Raw genomic sequence first — 19,490 nt, forward strand, 5'->3', positions numbered from 1 at the left:
CCCTTCAGGCCTCAGCTCTGCTTTCCATCTGCACAACTATCAGAAAGCACCAGCAAACCCTAAGGACAGCCTGAAAATGTGAATTTGTAAGAGTCTGTAACACCAAGTAACATTCCAGAGATGGAATAAGAAGATTGCCCTTTCCTGCAGAAGCTAAGATTTTAACTTCACTAGTCATACACTGACAAATGGGCTGAAGCAAAATATACCTGACGATGCAGAGTTGGTTTTGGTTTTTTTCTGGGAAAAGCTGCTAAAATTGAAACAAACTGCAGAGAGCATCCAAGTGGGGGCAACAGAACACTCGGCTTGGCTACAGCTCACCCCAAACAGGCTCTTGGCCAAGAAGAGGAAGCAACACCAGTTACCAACAGGATAAGCTATGTTACTGTCAAGTCACACTTCTCACTTCAAAATTAACATGCTGCCCTACTTTCCACAGGATAAAACCAGGTGCAATTGTAATATTTTTGTCAAACAGCATAATGGTCTAGACGTTGCTTAAAAAATGAAAATAATCCACTTGAATACTAAAAAGTAGTTATTTTAAAAATACTATTTGCAGTGTAAGCCTGCTAATGGTATGTGTGCAGAGAGGAACCACACCACCTTTAGTCAGTTAAAAAGGTACTTACCATTGGCAGTGCATTGATATGCAGAAGTTTTCCTTTCGGGTGCCTCTTGCCACAGAAGGGTGATGCTGACAGGGAAATAAGGAGACAAAATAGGAAACGTTCATATTTATTATTTTGAAAACAGTGCTGTTAACATGCAGTAAAACGTTACCAACTTGGGGCCCTCCTGGCTCTCCCAGCCTGCTCAGTTCCCAGAGCTGAGCGTTCCCACTGCATGGGCTCAGAGCCCGGAGCAGAGCTCGGGCACAGCACACAGAACTGGAGTTTTGCACATATCCTGTCCTCCCAACATCACAGAGCCGGCTCCTGCAGGGAGCCTGGCACACAGGCCTTTGAACAAACATGCCTGCTGAATGAACACTTGCACCATCTAGACGGTCGCACCCATTCAGCAGGAGCACACACACACAGAGCAACCTGGGTAGAACAACCCTGATGCCTGCATTTTGCCTCAGTTCACTGCAGAAAGCTTCAGGAAGGCAACTAGGCAACTTACAGTATCATCTGTCCATGCCAAATTTCTTCTGGAAATAAACCACAGCTACTGACATCTAAACACTCTGAAAAGCCCCAAACAAAAATCGGCATTCCAGTGGTATGACCTCCAAAATGGTTACATCCACTGTAAAGCAGTGGAAGAAAAATAAATCTGTTTTCCTAACCCATCTCACACTAAATAACTCAATTTATATACACAGGTGTGCCCATGAGCCTAAAGAGTTTCCAACTCCAGCAGTGACCTCAGTAATTAAAAAAAAAAAATCAGCTCATACTAATTGCTAGCAACACTTGACAACATGTACATAACAGAAATCTTCCTAGTGCAAAATCCAAGAGAAATCTTGTCCACCATTAAAACCCAAACAAAAACATAGTCCAAACAAATCCACACTCTCCTACATTTTTGTAATTTCCTTTACATGTCAATAATAATTTTATGCACCCAACAATAAAATAACTAAGTATAAGCACACAGCTTTTGATGTCCAGATATGTGGTAACTCCATCCACTGCAACATCCATTTTTATTCAGCAGTGACAAACAATTTTTATTCACACTAATATTCCTGAGCGGTTGCCCTCTATACAAATACTTGCCAGATGACTTTTCTTTAGGACATAATCTAATCGCCCACTCAAAGAGCAGGAAGGGTGACAGATGGACATGGGTGACTAATAAAGCATTACCAGACTATTTTTAGATTGAATTCTTTACCAAGCATCTGCAACCTGTGTTCAGAAAACTTTTACTATGAGTAAAGAATAACTATCGTTTGTGGGACTCATGATCAACACAAGGTTCTCACGTGCAATTTTCAGGCTCAACCAGCAGGAAATCATTTATTAGAGCCATTTTTGGACCCAGACAAAAAAAAACCCCAAACAAACAAAAGAACTAACCAAACAAACCAACAAGAAGCAGAAAAGCTGCAGCATTGGGGCTTATTTTATTCTTAGAAGATCCTACAAAGCAGGCAGAAACATCACCTTCACAGTGCAAGCAAGAGGCACTGCAGAGGATGCTGAGGAATGCAGGAATGCAGGGAATTGAAAGAATTTGCAAACATGCTCTTATTTCCTTGCTTAGTTGTACTAGTGCTGCAGAAATTATGTAAATAGGCTGAGTGAAACTCCACTCCTCAAGTGGTACAGTATCCTATGCAAGGCTACTCAGAAAGCTTTTTTTCCACAGCCTGAGCTGCAGACCTGCAAAGAAGAGAAAGCATTAACACCTGCTCTGCAGACCCCATGTATTTGCTTATAACAAGAGTTTTCCTTAAAAAGAGAGCAAAACAGCAACCAACCAATACTCTTTTGAGAACAGTCTAAATCATGATAAAAGCTGTGTGCAGAGAAAGGCAGAGGAGGGCCCTGCTACCCTGTTGGTAGGGGTTATTTCATTTGGGAAGGAACATGGCAAACATAAATAAAAGGATGATTGCACAAACATAAACCATTTTCTTCAATGAAAAAAGGCTTTCTTCAGTACACACTGCCCAGACTGTCTCCTTCCAACACCTCTTTGCCCTTGTGCAATCTTGAGTGCAGTACTTATCATCAAAGCCAGAGAGGGAAACCTTTCCGCCTGATCCGTGGAAGAGGCTTCTTGTCCTTTGCTTTACATCTAAACAGGGCAGTGACACGGAAAAAGCTGGAAGCAAAGACTCAAGAGAGCAGAGAATGAGAAAAGAAAGGGTTCACTGACTTCGCTTCATTCCTCACTCAATGTTAATTGGTTGTAGGCTCCAGTTTTAAATAAGGGTGCTTGAAACGAGGTGTAAACATTTAGAAAACTCTGCAGTGTCCTTCTTCAGAATCAATTGCTGAGTACAAATGTCTCATCAGCAGCTTTTTTTCTTTCCAAATTTATCCTATTGGATTTTGGCATGTACCTTGAAACAATGCAGGTGACAGTTATAATTTATTGATTTTAGACTATCTCTCACCTTTATATTCTGACACATTACGGTGATTTAAACAGGTGCCCAGATGTAGTAACAGCTACACTATGTGACGCTTAAAAATAATCCACCAGATGCCCTTGAAGTTGATAAGGCACACCTGGGGAACGCACAGTAGCTTGTGAGTTGGGATCCTTCATATTGGAGGGGCTGGGAACACCTCACCACTGCCTGATGACTAATGTGCTCAACATCAATTGAACACTGCTTCCCTCAACTTGAAAAGAAAGATTTTGCCATGTGTGCACTGACATGTGCTCATAGCCAGTGCTCACCAGCCTTGCCCACACCAGTTTTTTCTGCACAGAATGACACACCTGATGCCCGTGTCCCTCTGAGATTCTGGGCCAAACACTCAGTACAGCACCCAACATCCTCTCCCATGAAGAGCATCCTGCTGCGGTGCACACAGACCACCCAGGTCCCAGGCCTTAAACAGGCAAGTTCCCACCTGCAGGGCCAAAACTAACACACCAAACCACTTTCACCAAAGCAGCAAATACCCATCCATGCTGCTTGCACAGATTGGGCTGCTGCTATCAACCAAGTAATAATTGTGTGGTACAAAGGAAACCACAGATAAAAACAACCCTGGCACCAACACAGTGACAAATCTGGTTATAAACACACAGACCAGCTGTACACTGATGTTAGTTCTTATCTGTTTCCAAACAATCAGTTCAAAGCAAGGATTTCTCTAAAAGCTACTTGCAGAAATGTTTAACCATTTCCTTCCAGAAATGCTGCTATTGGTGCTATTTTTCTCCTTCCCAGACATTACACTGGGTTCGTGCTACAGCTAAACCAGTGGTTTTTGTGTGAGCTTTGAATTGCTCCTGTTCCCCATGTGAACTTGTGCACTTGTGTTTTTTTCCTAATCCTCTTAGGATCACACTGTTTATACTGCTTTCTGAGATTTTGGTGCTATTTGAGCTCTAACAACAAATTTAGTCATTAGATGTTGCGTGTTCCAAATTACAAAAGCCTTCTAAGGACACAGTATCTTTTCTTCTACATTATTCTTCAGTATCCTGCTTTTATCTAGATTCAGTATCTGGAAAAAGTGTCCCAATCAAAATAGAATTAAAAATAACTAAATCCTGGATATGCCCCTCAGTAACTAGGCTGCAAAAAGCATGAGACAATAATTTTAAAAGCCTAAATTGAAAACTAATCACTCCATTGAATCCTTCCTTTCATTTGGTTAATAGGCACACACAAAGCTAATGGTGATTCTACCACTGCTGCGCTTGGAACATAAACAGAGAAAACCAAAGTTATTCCTTTTAATCACAGTTCCACAGTGATGTATGGCAATTTTTTTAAAGCAATTCAGCACGTCTACAACAACATCTGCTTTTCAGATCTGACGGAGAGGCTAAACTGAGACAAATACCAACTCAGAAATTTCAGGAGAAACAAATACGCACGAGTGTGTGGGGGGGTAAATCAGCACCACACACAAGACGTTGTTAAAAACTGTCATTACTTGAAACTGGTAGGTAGCAATAGGGTTCCTAGTGACAAAATAACATGCACAGACTGCTCCAGTACTTCACTCTGGGAACACGGCGTGGGCGAAGATGTTTTACAAGAAGCCTCATCAGGAAGCACTGAAAGTATCTAAGACCTGCCCAGAGACATTTCCACACAAATTCCTAAACTCTATCTGAAACAGCTCTTCTCTGTCAATTGAGAGATTTTTATTTCCTGATCTTTGTTCTTTTACCTTTCTTCCATCAGAAAAATAGAAAAACCTGATGTAAGTTGACTTTCCAGATGTTTCAAAGAAGAAATGCTTAACTTGTACATTCGTATCACATTAAATCTGTACAACTTTCAACACTTCAGGAATACTCTTACATAGAACAAGCACCTGTATGTCTATGAACATATGTGAACCAACTGCCAAAACAAAGGGTTTCTGAGGGGATAAAGAATAAGAACTGGGCAACCAGACAGCACTATTCTGGAGAAAAGATCATCCGGATACAGAAACCACTCACTGTAAGCCCACAGAAACAGGATCCACTGTGCAATGACAAACACAGGACAAGTCAGACCAGAGCAAAAGAATGCTGCAGGAGTTTAAACACCAATTTCTGTAACAGTCAAAAACTGAGACAATCACAGAAAATAGCTCCTAGCACACTGAAAGGGAAGGAAGCTGAATTGCTGGAGAGGAAACCAACTTAGCCAGCTCCATTAAAAACCCATAAAGCACCCCAGTAAATCTTGTCAATACCAATCAGCCAGTACCCACAGAAGGAGGGTGAGCAGTGCTGCAGCACCATTTCACTTGCAAGGCATTTAAATAAAATTCATTAGCAAGTAATCCAATTCATGTAAACTGGAAGTTAGAAGGTCCTAGAGAATGAAGTTAAACCCAGTCTAGACTGGGAAAGACTATAAACAGTTATTACTCAAAGCACTCTGCCAAAGGACCTAAAGCACTCAAAAAACCCCACCTTCACAGACTGCTACCTCCAGGATGGGGGCCCACCTGTGAAAATTCAAGGTAGTTTCCAATTTGTGGGGGTTTTCTTCTGAAAATAGTGGACCTGATGACTAGTGTCATATTGATCGTAACAGTAGCCTACTGACAAATATTTTTTCTGTGTTTTTGGACTAGAACTAAGTTTTAAATTTAAATTCATCACTGGCATAATAATCAGCAAAAACAGCCTGTCAAACTGGATACTGTCAGTAGACTCACTTCAAATGGGAAAAAGAAAAACATTTTTCCTTCTCTAAAAAAAAAAAAAAATAATCTGATGTGTAACTTTTAGCCACTCTATTATTCTCAGTATGTTTAATACAGATTTCAAATACATACCTAAAAAACTGAACCAAGAGACAAAAAAAAGTTCAGAATATTTTAAAAAAAAATTCAGAATATTTTTTCCCATTCCCTTTCCTCAAAGTAAGAACAGACATATTTCCCATGATACTAATTCAACCTTCTCCAGCTCGCTAAATCAACTCAGCTGCACTGGTGGGTGAGAACCCTTCCCTTCCCTACTCAGAGCCAGTTAACTGAGATGAGCCTTCACAGCTGAAGGAAGGCAGCAGCTGCTTTTGTCAACATGGAAATGTGTTTGTAGGGAACTGATAGCTGCAAGGTTAGAAGGACTTTTAAATTGGTCTCCAATGGGGCGATATGGAACAAAGCTCAAACCACTTTCCTGGAAAATCACCTTCTTCTGCTCACAGTGCCTGCCTCAACTGTGTTTTTAGACAGATGCTGTGTTTTCAGAACAATATATTCCTCTGCTTTGGGATTCATGGTGGCCTTGCAGAAGAACTTATCTAGATTATGGCAAGCTTAATTTATTGATTTCATTAAAATTCTATCTCAAATATGCCATGATTTGGGGAGAGGGGACACATGTTTTATGCAGACATCACATTTGGAATTAGGCTCAAAATGTTTAAATAAGGAAATCTCCCCAAAATAACAAAAGGATGTGACAATATTGTGTTATTTTCAACCTCAGTGAGTGTAACCACCATGGGAGCCCTGGCTGGTTTTCCCTCAGTGTTGCTGCCACTACCACCTTTAGTTTTTTGGGCACCCAGAAGTCAAACAGGGCATCCTTTCAGAGTAGCAGCTCAGATCTACATTTTTGCCACGCCAAGCTAAGGAGCTGCTGAGGACATTCAGACAATGCAGTGGGGCTCGGGCTCTGCTGCAAGAGGTGTTTGCAGACAGCTTGACGTCAACAGGCTCAAGTTGTCCCACTGTGGCCACTGACCCTGAGTGCTGTGTACACCCAGTGGTGCTGAAGTGACTCTCCCTGTCTGAGGACACAGTAGGAAGGCTGGTTGCCTTCTGTCTGCCCACTGCAGGAGTACTTCCCAGGATACTTGCCCTTGCAGCAAACGTCAGGTTTAAAAACAAAGGTATTCCAAAACGTTCTTACAAATCCACCTTACTTGTGATATTGGGTATGTGGTAGTAATAGCACAGGCTGAAGAGTTAGGATCCAAGAATTCCTTTAAAATAGCCCTCAAAATTATGAGTTACTTTTAAAACTCAAAAGTACTTACAAATCCACAGGTATGAAAATATTTTTCTGAAAACTTTAAGTCATACCAGAGGCCAAAAGAAAGTTTGTGGTGGAGCTTGGGCTCATACACTCCAGATGTTCCTGGGATACAGCTCCACTAAAATACCTTAGTGTTTATAATGTGTTCCAGATTCTTCCTAAAATTATCATTACTATAATTATTTTGTGCAAAGCCAGAGAAAAACATAAGCCTCTCACACTGCCAAAAAAGGTTAACACTGAATGCCCTGAGATCATCAATTAAATGCATCAAGGAATAATTTCTTTTTTATTTTCAAAAATACTGGTCAACAAAAGCTGCTGCACTTCTGCTTGCAGCCCCCTCTCCTTTTCCCTGGAATTTTTCAAAACTGAGTGATACCTGAGGCACAATGCACTCAGGCAGCAGCATCACCTTTCCACACAACTACTGTGTCTTGGTCATATTTTCACACAAATAACCTACAGATTAAGTTCCTCCTGTACAGGTAAACCCTGTGACTAAGCAGCAGACAAGTTGCCTAAGACCAAGAAACACAAGGATGTTTTTTCCTTTTTGCAGCTCTTCACACCGTGCCACCAGTAGACAATACCATCTTCCCTACAAACCTTTGGCCCCTGTTATTTCCATGCCTCCACCACTTCTCTAACAGAGCAATTTTGCAACCTCATGTGAGGGCTCTGATTCATAAAGAGTTAAAACCTACCTGGAGGGGGCTGCCCTTGTTCATGCACTGGTTATCCAGCCATCCCTGCTAAAAGGACAACTTATTCTTACACAGCAACTACTGAGCTGTGACAAATTGCAGAGCAGGGTATAGCAAAAAAGCCTGTGCCTCTCATTACCGTGGAAAGCTTTCCTGCCTCCTGAGAAGGGAAGCCTTCCCTGCAGCAAGGGCTAAAAATCACAGAAGACAGAAGGACACTTGTTCCCAAATGAGCTGTCTCTTGTCCCTAAGAGATCAGAGATGTGGCTCACCTGAAGGCTTTGGTTTAATTTTATGCTCAAGTCACATCCAAGCCAAGATCTAACTGCTACTGCGTGGGGAGACCTCAGTCTACCCTCATCAACCCTCTCCCAGCTGGGTGTTCTCAACGCTTCCTTTCCTCTAAAAAAAATTAACAGTTTTCTACCACTCAGCTCTTGAAGCATGCCACTGCAGGGTCAAAGGAGGATAGAACTGGCTCAAGAAAGGAAGAGGGAAGACAGCCCTGAAAGGGAAGAAATGCAGGAGCAGCCCTATAGCTCCATATCAAAATACATGTTTCCAAGGGATGCCTGGTGCTTTGGACTGCAAAAGGGAGCCCAGCACAAAAAGCTCTCAGCAAACATGGAATGATGTACTAGGTATGAGTTGTACCAGCAACAGCACAACAACTAACTGTATAAAACATGTATGTTATTCTGTTGTCTTTTCAAACCATTTAGATACCAGAGCTGTTTGCCTGTCACACTGACTGAATAGCAAAATAGTTGCATCAATATCAGACTTGTACAGGGAGTAAGAGACACCAAAACATGTTCCAATAAATAAGGAGCTTACAGGACAGAGAAACATAGCAAAATATTTACTTTAGCACTATGGTCAAGGAGAACAGCATTTAATAAATAAATGGACTAAAGTCATTAATCAACAGCAGCATATTAAACTAATATAATCGTGCCACTTGTTCTTTTTTTTAACAACAGGACTCCAGCATGACCAAGGAAAACATGTATTTGATTCATCACAGACAACACATTGAAAAGAACTGATGAGCATCAGGAAATGAAACCACAGCAGAGAGGTCTTACAAAGATCATCAACTAGGCTATGATTAATTGGTAACAACCTAACAATGTCCTTATTCAAGCCTGTTCCAAGCAGTAAAGAGGGTTTACCTATATGTGTACAATGGAACTATTAAACTACGTACCTCCAGGATAGACCTAGGTGATCTATCCTGAAATTAAAAAAAAAACAACCTTCTAAAAATACTGTTTGATATGTTAATTAACATTTCAATTACGTTGGATTTTCTTACGTGTAGGAAAAGGTTCGTCCCTATTGAAAATGAGTGCAAAAAAACCCTAAGCAAACTTAATTTGCTGCCAAAGAGTGAAGTCAGTAGTTTTGTTTCACTGGAAATATTTTCTGCTGAATTTCCTACGGTCACTGCAGCTATACAGCTCAATTTATATCCCTTTCAACGTATGTGTTACACACACAGAGCAACACACAGCAGGTGTTTATAGTGGAAGTGTGATTAGATAACCTATTACACCAGTTTACAAACATTAAAAAAGTTGAAAAAAGAATGCTGATGTTAGTTAAGGTATCAGTCTCAAGTACAGCTACGTAACATCCCTGACAGGAGAAGAAACAGCAATTTCACAGGAGCAAATGTCAAGGGTAATGAGAAGAATTAGATTTGCCTAGTGAAGATTGGGTGGTTGCAAATACATTTTAAATAACCAAGGAAAAAAACTTCCCCATAACAAAATCATGCAGCTGAAGACAAGTTAAGAGAAACTCTGTGCCATGGGGCTTCTGTTATTTTAAACAAGAGTAGTAAGGACTCTGGAAGGAGTAATTCTGCCTAAGGAGAAAGATTAGTGCATAGTGTTCAATCTAACAGGGCTTTTCCCTTTCTTTACTTTTTGATTCTTATCTTGATTGTTTCACACCAGGAATCTGAAACTGGCTGAGCTGTGCATCCTGCAAATCTCGTTCAAACTGGAATAGGCTGGGGATAGGATTTCACCGTTTGGGAATTTCATTTACAGAATTCTGCCTCTGCAGTCGCCTACAGAATTCTCATTCTCTGTAACTGCTGTCAGGGCTTCATGAAACTGGTGGGTTTGGGGCTTTTCTTCTTTAAGTCAACTCACATTTATCAATGTGATCTACTAGACTGGTCAGAAAAAGTAACAAACTCAAGACCTCTGTTCCTGGTATTTGGGAAATAAAACTTCCTTAATCTTTCAACTTGTTAAAGATAGAAAATTTACCCACACCTTAATATTAAAATATGCCAGATGGGTGCCATCACTGAAGTGACTTGCTCCTGATGTAGTTTTTGCTGCTCTGATATAGATTCACTAAAGCATCCACAGACCAGCCCAGTTTTCATTTTTAAAAGGAAAAAATGATGAATGCTTATAAACTTAAAAAAAAAAAAAAGCTATGCCTCTATTTTCCATTTGAATCTACAGATATTTCGTTCTTTTTATTGATAAAGAACAAACAGAAGGCCTGTAAATTTTGCTGCTTTCTTTTGTGATCATGCTAACACACATTGGTTAACCAATGAAACAAGTGACAAATGCTTGGGGGAGGAGTATCAAACAAACACACTTGTCAAAAATGCTCCACCTAGCAAAAGTATTTCCCCTCAGTGTCAAATGTCAAATATTGGGGTCTGGTTCATCTCCAAACAGAACATGGTAGATATTATTTTAGTCACACCTAGTCAAGGGCTTTTCTTCCCTGTTTTTTGGAGGATGCTTTTATGCCATGCTTTTCCACATCAGTGGCAGAATGTTGAAATGGAACAATATGAGGTATTTAGCACTAACAGATACACAGACCCTATAGAGCACAGAGTAATAAACACACACTACTTGGCAGCCCAATAAGGACACATCTTCCATCATCAACAAGTAATAAAAACACAGGTTTACAAGCTGCTGCACTTCAGAAGAGACAGTTTACCAGATCAGATAAAAACAAGATTCAAGATACATATTTTTTGTTGTATGACACTGTACAGCTGCAATTGTTTATCAGACTTCTTCTTGTGTCTTATCTTTCTTATCGCTACCTAAGGAACAAACAAAATTTTGGAATTATAAAATGTCTCAAACACTAGCACTTCTGACCCATTTAACACATTGCCCTTCTTTTTTATACCAACTTTACCCAGAAATAAATCCACTTCCCATATTCTCCCAGGAATACTACTACTGGACTGGTTTTGACACTTTTTCAGAGAAGTCTCCTTGACCCTCCTGGACTTGTAGCAGGCTGTGTGTGCGCGCCACCTACACACTGACGCTCCCTCTCTCACAAAAACAAGAAGGATGCAGTTTTGCCAGCAACATTTGCAGACTAAACAAGCTCAGTTTAAGAGCAATTAGCACTATTTGTTCTTTTGTCAAGTTAAGATAATTTCCTTGGGGCATTTTTACCTGACCTGTTAATGCAGTGATTCAGAAAACTTTACTAGTTTTATGTTTTTGTTCCTAATATCTTCCCGTAAAGCAGTAAAAATGAAATGACACTCATTTATTTTAGCCTGCATATGAAGAGTTAATTGTTATAACTTCATTGTGTAACGACTTTACTACAAAATTCTTAACTGACTTGAACAATTGCCAGTCCTCAAAATGGCACTTGCCAAACATTCTTACCAAATTTTGAAGATAGTGGCTCCATGGACCAGCCAGAACCAACCACAGGCTCACAGGGCAAAGATGAGTGTGGATGAAGGGGAGCAGCCACAGCGAAGTGCAAATAATTCATGCCAGAGAAGCAACAACAGTGTAAAGTGTTAGTAACACACGTATGGAAGAGATCTACGAAGCCTCCCATCACTGCATGAAATTCCTCTGTCCCAGCACAAGCTGTAGAGCCATAAAGGGCAAGATAAGGAAATAACCCTGGATTAAAGCAACGTGGTGCAATGGAACACTGCAGCAGCTCCTCGTTTTTGGTAGTACTTAAAATTGCCAAGGGGGCAATCTGATTTCACATGTAACTCTCTATGTCCAAACACACCTCACGTCTCTCATGTGACACATTTTAGGAAGAGAGGTGTACTTGCAAAAACATTAAAGCCAACGTTTTCGTTCCTTTTGATTAACAAACCAGAAAGATACTCCTGCTCATCCTCAGTCACCAGTAGACTTGACCTGGTGAGGTCATTTCAGCAGTCCTATCTCAGGCACTCCACCCAAACCCTCCTGAGGCTTTTATTTTTCTCTTTTAAATTAACCAAATCTCTTGCAAAGAAAAACTGTGGGCACTGCCCAAGATGAGTAGCTGAGTTACTCATGGCCAGAGAGACCCAAAAAGCCAGGACTGAGTCAGGGTGAACTTAAAAATTCAAGTAAAGAACATAGATGCTTCCATGATATCAACATTAAATATGTTTAGAATTAAGAAAGATTAAAATACAAATCCCTACAGATACCATACAGTAAATTTTAAACCCTGCTGCTTATTATTTTAACCAACTAGAACAAAACACAACTAAATGATGGTGCCTAAAGAGAATTGGGGGGCAGTGTCTCCACTGGCTCCCTACAGCAGGGCTGTGTCTCCTGCCCAGTGCCGCTGCCTCACAGCATGAGGGGAGCAGAAGAGAGAATTCTGCAGAAGCATTTCTGTTTATTTCTTTCAAAAAGAGGGAGGTTTTTCATATTTGCGAAGAATTTCTATTTAAAAAAAAAAGCCAATAAAAAAATCCTTTTGTAATTCTTTAACTGAAATTCTTCCGTGTTTTGACAACAGAACCCACTGCAGATATAGAAACTATAGAAATATCATGTCAAAATTAAGTTTAGATTTTAATTTCAAATTCAATTTAAACTTTTGGCTACCTGTACCAAAATCTGCTTTAAGCCACTAGGAAAAAAATCAAATAAATGAAATAATCAAGCGATATATTAAATTTTGAAAAAAACTAAGCAATCAATGGAACTGCTGGAAATCATGGGCAGAGCGTTCATGAACTAAAAGTGTTAAGTGATCAGCTTTTACAGTGGCATAGAAATTATTTTTAATACCACAACTGTTTTGCATTCAAGTGGCTTCAGTGCCTTGTATGTACTCTGGATACTCAAGGATGAGAAATTAATCTGCCAGTAATGAGATGACAAACCCCCACTTATTCCAAAATACTGAACATGAAAATCAGTCCATTTCATTACTGTCAAAAGAGTACTTTTTCCTAGTTTGAAATGTAGAAGTTTCCCTCTTTATCCACTGCAACAGTAAACCAAGTGAAGATTTTGTGCATTAGATACACGCCTTCCTCTAAATGTGCTTTGACACAATAAATTAGAAACACAGTATTCATCAACTTGCAACTTCATAAAAAGTCATAAAAACTTAAATAATTTGTATAAATAAAGGTTATGTGCTTTAACAAAAGCAGAGCAAAGCAGTAAATCAGTCTGATTAGCAAAATAAATACCACTTCTACTACAACAATTCAATCTTAGTAGCAAATCAAACATTTTAATAGATGGCAGCACAGTTATTTTCTCCACAAAGTTTGATTTCTCTAAATCCAAAGCAAAATTACAATCAATTACTTCAAACAAGGGCTTCTGCCTGTTGATTAAGTTGTTTTTCCTTTAATCCACCTGGGGCCTGGCAGACATTTCTTCTGGTATTAAGTAGTCAAAGGTGTAAATTAAAGCCTAAAAGACCTCCTTAAAACAACATCTATAATCAGCCTTGATATTCAAAGAGTCGTTCACTACTTTCAAAAGAAAAAGATTTCGAATAGGGCAGCAAAGGCACACAGCACCAGGCAGTCTCTCTGTCTCTGGATGCAAGTCATTGAAAACAGATCCAAGGAAAACCCTAGCAGGACATTCCCACATCCTGAGGTGCTTGGTGCTCCTCCAGAGGTAGAACAGTGAGCACCAAACAAACAAATAAAGGAAATTTAACTATTCTGTCCTGGGTGGGTTGATTTTTTGTTTGTTTGTTTTTTAAGCTTAGCTTTACCATTGAATGCAAAACCAGCAAATATATTGAAATAAACCACAAAATTGTATCCAGACTACAGTAATCTTCAGGTAATTACACCAAGAAAGAGAATAAGAGGTTGCCACAGGAAGTCATGTATCTTAATTATGCCTGCAATTATTTTTATATTCAGTATGCATTCAAAACTAAGCTTTTTTACACTTCTCTTCTGTAATTCACTCCAGCAGTACCACACTTGCTCTCACTTCTGAGATTCCCCAAAAGTTCACTGTGGATATCATAAAATCTCAGCTCATTGGTTATTAACTTGTACATCTCATCCAGAGGTTTCTGTACAGTGCCTCCTCTGTATCCCTTCTGGAACATCAGTAAGAAACACCAAAGACTAAACAAAGAAGGCTGATTTTAACTACAAGTAATGTCAAAAGAATAATAAAGTTGTTCCCATTTGTACAGTAGCAAATAAGGAATCAATAATATAAAATATATACATTATAAAAAAGTAAACCTCAGAAATCCCCTTCTGAATTTATGTTTCACTGTCTTACACACCTCAAAAACATGAAAGGCCCTGAAAGATCAATACAACCCATAAGAACCTAAGGTGCAGAAATCCATAATATTTTTTTTTTTTAATATGGTAAATTGTACAATAGCAAACACGGAGATAAATCAATCAGATCACCATACAAGAAAGAAAACAAGTTATAAATCCAGAATTTATAAACCTCCCATATCTTCAAATAGGGAATGTGGTGCAAAGAATGTATTACAGAACTTGTTTTCTAGAGGGCATTCTGTTAGTTCACATTTCAGGTAAAAACTTTTATTAAAGGAACATGATTTCTAAGGTTTTATCTCTGGGCTTTTTCCCCTCCCAATATTGTTAATTTTTAATGAGCTTTCTGAAAATTCCCTTCGCATTGAGTCTCACCAGCCGGGGATGCCAAAGGACCCTTTGATCAGCAGATACAACCCTTTTGCTAGTTTTGGAGGGATTTTACTCATAGAAACTGCAAAAAACCTCTTTTGATCATAGGACCAAAACTCTCATCAGATCATTCCTGGTTTGGAGACATCAGGGCTTCGTGTTCTGCCGAGTCATTCCTCCTGTGGAGCAGCTGAGCTCAGACTGGAGTCCCTGAGCAGAGCGTGCACAGAAGGATCCAGGAAGCTGGGACCGGCATCTAATTGTCACCCTGGCTCCATCCCACTGCTGTCGGAGTCGCTTTTATTCACTTCAGTGCCTGAGAAATTTCCAAACAAGGCAGAATGAATCTGCCAAGCCCTGATGTACGTCCACACCACAAGGACACTTGCTGGACTGTTTCTAAGAATGGGACACCATTTGGGAGAGCTAAGAAAACAACTCATTAGAGCACCAGGAGAAAATCCTTTTCTCCCAGGACACTGCTGTGCCATGGAATAGAAAATGCTATTAAACAAAAATGATCGACTGCAAACAAACACGAATAATTTGCTGAACAAAAAATATCTTGCAGCTAAGAGACAATATAAATTACCATATGCAGACAACTAGGATGCCAAAGGGGCAGGGGCCTCGCTGCCCGAAAAAATAAATCAGCAAATGCAGAAAGACGGTTAGTGACTATGTTTTGATTTTAGCAATAGAAATCTAAAATAATCCAAAATTGAGGATGTAATTGCCAAAAGGAAGAAACAAACAACACAGAAAAAGAATAATCAAGACTGGAGAAAAACAGATTATCAAAGGCACCTGCTATCACAAGAATAGAAATGAGATCTTCAGAAGCCCTGAAGGACTCCTTGCAGAAAGGAAACAAGAAAAAGCATAAAAACCCCAAGAAAGCGATCATTTTAGCATACAAACAGAGATGTACTACGGACGGTAGAGACTGCCTAAGGGAACAAAACCCAAAAAGGTGGGGGGTATATATTCCTGTATTCCTCTAGGCTGTGCCATGCCAGACACATTCCCCTTTTTTCCACCACATCCGAACCCCTGCAACCTGTTGGCTCTGCAGCAGCTGCATCGCTCCCACACTGCCAGACCACAGAGTTCCAGGAAAACAACGGCACGGGGGTGTAAACATCTTGGTGAGACTAACACATCATCTCCTGAAAGATCTCCCCCGGCTGCACTGGCTCTGGCCATGGCCTCGGCCCCGAGACAGTGCTATTTCTTCCCTCGGAGCAGCAAACGCTCCGCATCCAGACCAGCACGAGGCTCACTGTGCTTTTCCACTCAGATCAGAGCTGTTTACTCCATCCTTTGCCCTGGCCCACACGCACTACAGAGCACTTTGGGGCCCTCTCTAAGAGATTACGCTCCCAGAATATGGGCTGATCCAACACACTGAATGCACACCACATTTGACTCCCGCATATTAATTCCACACCTCTAAATCCTAACAATTTCTCTACTAATTTTCTCACAGAACTTAAAATTCCCACAAAAGGAAGATCCCCTTTGATGTTTGAATGCTCTACTGTAGGTATCAGAGACACAGCGCAAATATTATTTTACAACAAACAGAAATTTGATACATTTCTACTCATTTGCAAGGTGATCAAAACGAGTGAGAAGTTCTAAGGAGAGAACTTTAATTTTGCTCATTCACCCCCTGCATCTACCAGCTCCTTGAGTTCCTGCAGGAGCTCCTTAAGCCTTTGGAGAAACCAGAAGATCCTGCTGGGAAGGGATAGGGAGAGTGCACATTATTTAATAACCAGAAACTATGTATGAGAGACCTTTCTGGTTTTATTTTTGGCACAGTTTATCTGCTGGTAAAAAGACTGTATTTTAGCACTGAGAGGAATGTAATGGGAAATTTATTTTAAGCATACAGTTCTAGCAGGTCATAAAGATTGGATCATTATCCTCCTTGGACAGTAATTGGCAATAAGAATACACGCACTTCTTTTAGGTTTTGTTTCTTTGATGAGTTGTGAGGAAAGAGAAATGCTGTTCATCCAACATGCTGTTTATTTAATATTCAGCTTTCCTGAACTCTCCTTATGCAAAGCACAAATGCTGACGATCAATTATTTTAGTCATCATAATTCAAGCTCAAATTTTACACTCTGTAAACACATTATCGTGACCACCACATTATGCATTTGAAAAATTCCAGTTGCAGCAACCCATACAAATGAGCACACTGCATTAGGTTTACAGTAAAATTCTGTTCTGGCTAGACATACAAGGGCTTTTTTCATAACAGTAAAATGAATGAAGTACACATAAATGCTGAGTATTTTTCTATGTAGTGTACAAATGCACACATTCATACACAAACAGTCACAGCACTTGCCTCAAATATCGAATAAAAGTGAAAAATATTTATACTTGTCACTAACAAGAAGTTATTTCAAATATTAGATTTTATGTTTTTAAAATTAAATTATTGGGTACGATAGAGAAGTCAGAGGAGAGCTGCTGTCATTTTTGCAGGAAGATTTCCTGTAAACTTCATCAGGTTGACAAGAACTAAGTTTTCCCAAAGCAACCGGTAGCTCTTTGGGAGCAATCTAGAACGCCCTCACACTCAGTGGGTGGCCTAATACATCCTGAAATGTAAGTCTATAATTAAATAAAAATTTGCAAAATTCAGTTTGGACTTCTTGTGGGAACGTTTAATGCACGTATAATTGGGGTGGAACACGCTGCATTACATTTCACTGATAAACCATAACTTTTCAAATCAACGTTTCATGGAAATGCTTAGAAAATAGTTTGACGTTTAATGCTGCAAGTAACAGTAAAAGGCTAAACATGGAAAAAGTGGGCCTGTTGCTGAAGGAGGTGGATGATTTAGTGACAGCAGATGGGAGATAAGGCTGAAGCTCCTATCAGGGATTATTTGATCTTGACCCATGGGACCAGATGGGCTGAGTCCAAGGGTGTAGAGAGCCAAGGACCACCACTGTCATGTCAGAAAGCTTGTGGAGATTGAGGGGTCCTCGATGGCTGCAGAAAGGCAGATTTTCTGCCATGCTTAAATAAAAGGGAGAGCAGCAGAGGGTATTACCCCAATTTATACCCCAAAAATGCACCTATCCAATCTGGGATGTGGCCAGTGGGATGAATGACCACCAGATGGGTGGAAACACAGCTGGGCTCCAAACACAGCAGTTAACGGGTCCTTCAACAACTTAGAGGAAGCCACAAAGATGCTCAGAGGGCTGGAGCACCTCTGCTATGAAGCCATGTTGAGAGAGCTGAAGAAGAACAAGCTTCAGAGAGACCTTAGAGCACCTTCCAGTACCTAAAGGGGACCTACAAAGAAACCAGAGGGACTTTGTACAAGGGCACATAATGACAGCAAAAGGGGGAATGGCTTTAAACTGACAGAGGGCAGGTCTAGACTGGATGTGAGGAAGAAATTGTTTACTTTGAGGGGACACTGGAACAGATTTCCCAGAGAAGCTGTGGATGCCCCATCCCTGGAATTGTTCAAGGCCAAGTTGGAGTTGGAATGAGATGGTCTTTAAGGTCCCTTCCAACCCAAGTCATTTTGTGGTGACCGGGAGGCCAGTAACACCTGGGATACTGCAGTCATCTCTCCTGGGACATGACGTACCCAGTGGCACTACCAATGACTTGGAGAAAGCCCAGAAGTGCAGCTCTCATCAAGCTTGTAGGCAACACCAGTCTGTGGGCAACCAGCAGCTACGCTTGAAGGCAGGGCTGGCACCCAGAGAGACCAGGAACCCACCAGAATTCTGCAAGGACAAATGCAGAGTGTTGCTCCAGGGAGGGAAGAGCCCTTCTATCATCCCTGGCTGGGACCCACAGCTGAGAAGAACCTGTGTGTCTTGGACAAGCCAGTGGTGTCGTATACTCTTGGACATCTTGGTCCTACAATGGTTTATTCTGTCTATTCACTGCCTTTGGAATATTTGACTTTGAAACCTTAATAACATGGTTTTGGTAGTTCTTTTATAAAATAAACCCTGGTAGAAAGCACAATTCCAGCACACCCATGTCCAGCAGGAAATGCTGGTAGTGGATTTTTTGTTCCCAAAATGTGCATTTTGTCCTCAGAGAGAGCCAGTGCACAGCCTTCAGCAAAACAACTTAAAATTGTGATTTCTGTGTCTATAATTAAGCCACAATTGGCACTGTAAGGGGCACATTCTACAGTTCATGCTGCTAAAGTAAATACTGTGTGCATGAAAAACTGCCACATGATGAGTGCAATGAGCATCTACGCTTATTTGCCAAAGGAGCTCCTTGAGTTTGTATTTAATTTTAATTCGTTATCAAGCATCTTAAAAGTCAAGCAATTGCAAAGTCCCATAAATATATGTGACTATTTGAGTTTTCATTAATACAGTACTTAACATGCAAAACCAAATTAATTTATTTCCGCATGCAAAAACCAGAATGGGTTGGAAAGGCAGCACACACTCACACAGGCTTGGAACTGAGCAAACTGTTACAAATTTACTGGAAAAATTGTATACTGGGCATATGTAATAGGCAATTTGTTAGCACATAATTGCTATTTCTAACCTAAACCAAGGCAAATCTATCCAAGAAGCATGTTCATATAAACACTATATTTTATATATATGTATATAGGCACAAACACTTTTAAATATTTTATATAGAAGCACATTTTTGAAAAGTGAAAAACAAGGTGTGCTGGGGAC

General features: G+C 40.2%; 1 protein-coding gene across 5 annotated transcripts in view; it reads right to left on the bottom strand.

The window, feature by feature from the left end:
* The window catches only part of TBL1XR1 (TBL1X receptor 1), a 109,724-nt gene that overhangs the window by 61,536 nt on the left and 28,698 nt on the right, over window positions 1-19,490 (bottom strand). For all 5 annotated transcript variants that reach the window (XM_039556748.1, XM_039556749.1, XM_039556747.1 and 2 more), the window contains exon 2: window positions 636-700. The gene's annotated coding sequence lies outside the window, so the exon portion shown is untranslated. The remainder of the gene's footprint in view (window positions 1-635; window positions 701-19,490) is intronic.

Source organism: Corvus cornix, chromosome 9, assembly GCF_000738735.6.
Source record: "Corvus cornix cornix isolate S_Up_H32 chromosome 9, ASM73873v5, whole genome shotgun sequence".
In the NCBI taxonomy this organism is placed as follows: Eukaryota; Metazoa; Chordata; class Aves; order Passeriformes; family Corvidae; genus Corvus; species Corvus cornix.